General features: G+C 44.2%; 1 pseudogene; it reads right to left on the reverse strand.

The window, feature by feature from the left end:
• Positions 1-627: 627 nt before the first annotated feature.
• Positions 628-2,678, reverse strand: LOC123787644 (MYND-type zinc finger-containing chromatin reader ZMYND8 pseudogene; annotated as a pseudogene).
• Between the last annotated feature and the right edge of the window lie 673 nt (positions 2,679-3,351).

Raw genomic sequence — 3,351 nt, forward strand, 5'->3', positions numbered from 1 at the left:
GTAACTCACTGTCTAGACATCTGAATGACTTTCTTTGATCCTTGGTTTTTTAATACCATCAGTACAGTGTAATTGATACACAGGATCTTGAGACACAGTCTATTAATCGTGAGGATAAGTGATACCAGTGCTCATTTTGTCCAGGCCCAGCTCACCAGTGCTGATGCTATTGCTTCTCTACGTCGTAGAACTCAGTTACATTCATTGTATATTTATATGCTCATATTTATGCATCCTTGGCCAAGCTCTAAACTTGTCGAGGCTCAATAGTGTATCTTATTCTTTTTTTTTTTCAGCTGGAATGTTTATTTTTCTGAAAAATATGAGATCTTTTAAGGGACTGTATTTCCCTTTTTGCTTTGACTGCTAGGAAGCTCACAGGCAAAATGAAAGCTCAACTTCGCTAACTCTGAAGGATGAAACTGTATATATTTCTGTGCATACACTTTCTCAGACCTCTTACTATTCTACCTTCATCTTTTACAGACTTCTTTATTTTCATTTTGTTTCATGGTTTTATACTCTTGTCAATCAGTTATAGATTCTTTCATTATGCTCGGGAGATGGTTCTTTGGGTTCCTTCTTATTTTTTTTTACCCTTCTGTCCAAAATGATCTTCTCCTAAACCTATGACAAGTTCAGCATGAGAGATGGTTCTTCAGGTTCCTTCTTTTTTTGACCCTTCTGCCCAAAATCATCTTCTCCTAAACCTATGACAAGTTTACTCTCTGAATCAGAGTCCAGGCCCAAATGTACTGTTCAAGAATCAATCTCATCTTTTCCCTTCAGTTTATCTTCTGTGGGAGGAGTCAAGGCTTTCAACTTTTCTGAAGAGTCCTTCTCAGACTAGGGACTTGCCTTGTCTTTGAGCCTGGATCTGCTTTCTCACTGTTTGGCTATGCACTTTTCATTTCCTCCTTAGTCTCCACTGGGTTTGCCAGTTTGAGCCTTTTTTTTTTTTTTTTCTTTTGGACAGTAGATGGCTTTTCATCCATTTGACTACCTTCTTTGTCTTCTGCATCTTCTGGCTCATTCTTAGAGCTCCACTCATTGTCACTGATATACTCACTATCACTACTATCCGACTTTTCAGAATCTTCCAAATCTCTGTGCTCTACAGCCGTGTAAACATCCTCTGAGATTTCATTTATGCTTAGTCGTGCTTTGCAACTCTGTCATCTTGTCAAGATTTAGCTGGAACCTGGTGCGAATCTGCCAGTTGGGTGAGATGAGAACAGGCGCCACCTGCTGCTGGACCAACTGGCTCAGCTCTCTCAGGTCCATCTCACCACCTTGCTTCAAGAACCCAGGTTAAGATTCAGGATGCTTCCAGTGGTGGACATTTTGTCTGTTTTCATCATGACTGGCATGGACACTTGAGGAGAGAAAGTTTTCAGACCGCTGTATAAAGTGCCTGTTTGTCCCATGTTTGCCGAGTCTGGTGAAGCTGTGCTCTTGTCCACGAAGTCCATGGGCTCCTCGCTGGCACTGAGGTGGCTCCACGTGGCCCTCACGTGGCCCTCTTAGCATCCTGCTCCACGTCAGAGCCGGTGTGCACGGAAGAGTTTGTACTCATGGGAGAGCATGGCACATGTGACGAGGAGATCCTGTGGCCCCTGCCCCTGCTCAGCATGGGCTTGCCCATCAGGATCATGGGGGACGCTGTCATGTCAAAGCTGAGCTTGACCTTTTCCTGCTTGTCTAGCTGGGTAGGGCCGGGGTTGCTGGGGTCGAGCAGCTTTTGGTACTGGATGTTGGGTGTGTAGGATTTTCCGATGGGAGAGTAATTAAGACCCCTATACTTCCTGTAGATGGTCTCCACATACACCTCCATCTCTCGCATTGCACTGTTGAAGATGCTTTTTGACTTTTTCAAAGGAGAAGGAATTTCTTTAGACATGAGGAGGCAATTATTTATTGGAACCCAGGCCCTGTCATGTTGTCCAAATAAATGGGCATCAAGCTACCCATCTTTACCCCTCAGAGCTTTTACAGACCAGAATGGAAACCCCTTCAGTTCTGCCCAAAGGATGTGGATTGCTCCAAGGTTCATAAAACCAGTTATCTCATTTTCGGCTAGCAGCTAGATACTTACTGGACACACTTTGATTTCATTCATCTCATGCTCACAGATTTTGATGAGTACTTTTGCTGTGTCAGTTTGTGATTTCCTCCATTATAAATGACGCGGTTATGCAAAATCCACTTTGCATCAGCCAAGAAAGCTTCTGTGCAGCCATGTATTTTCTTTTTACCATTCTTTTCCAATGTACAAAGGCCCATAGAATGGAAGATGGCTTGTAGTCAGGATGCTGTTCCAATGGAACAGGCTTCTGGAATGCATCTGTCCCTTGTTGTTTGACTTTCTGAATAGCAAACTTGAGCAGGTAGGATAACTGTTTGATGGGGAGCATTGTCATGGCTTAATTCCCAGCCTCAACACATTCTGCTACCATAATCTTCTCACTTCAGGACAAAACCCATCCCCCTCTGGTTCCATTGTCAGTCTCAAAACACTTATCATGATAAACCCAGGGATAAAGCTCATAGCAAAGGACTTGGCCTTTCTGGTAACAAACCGAGCAGTAGAAATAATTCTGTCCATCCTGTGGTATGACATTCCTGCCTCTCCTCATATGGATAGTATGCACTGAGAAGGTCCAGCACCCATCTGACATCCTGATACCTCTCTGCAGCCTCGCCTCTGAACTCTGGGCTCCTTCGCTTCTGCTGAGATGACCTCCAAGCTCTTATACCTTATTGGTGTATCTAGTCCCAAGACCATTTCTCCAGGAAATTAATAGGTGCATCCTTTGTTCAGAAGGCTGAGTTAGTATAAGGAAGGATATTAAAAGGATAAGACATGACATATAAACCAGCAGGTGGGAGCCATGTCAGCACGGCAGCTAGCTATGCTGCCAGGCTGTCCCTCATCATCAAGATTACCTATTTAACTGGGGCACCTCGGTGGCTCAGTCGGTTAAACATCCAACTCTTGGTTTCGGCTCAGGTCATGATCTCAGAGTCATGAGATCGAGACCCACATCAGGCTCCACACTCAGCAAGGAGTCTGCTAAAGTTTCTCTCTCCCTCTGCCCCTCCCTGTGTGCACTCTCTCTCTCTCTCAATAAAGTAAATAAATTTTTAAAAAATAAAATAAATCTTAAAAAATAAATAAATCTTAAAAAAGAGAGTGTGAGTGGAGGGAGGCAGAGGGAAAGGGAGAGAATCCCAGGCAGACTCCCCACTGAGCACAGAGCCAGATGCAGGGCTCGATCCCACCATCCTGAGACCATGATAAGAGCCAAAATCAAGAGTTGGATGCTTAACCCACTGAGCCACCCAGACACC

This window comes from Ursus americanus, chromosome X, assembly GCF_024610735.1.
Source record: "Ursus americanus isolate L20-20 chromosome X, mUrsAme1.1.p, whole genome shotgun sequence".
In the NCBI taxonomy this organism is placed as follows: Eukaryota; Metazoa; Chordata; class Mammalia; order Carnivora; family Ursidae; genus Ursus; species Ursus americanus.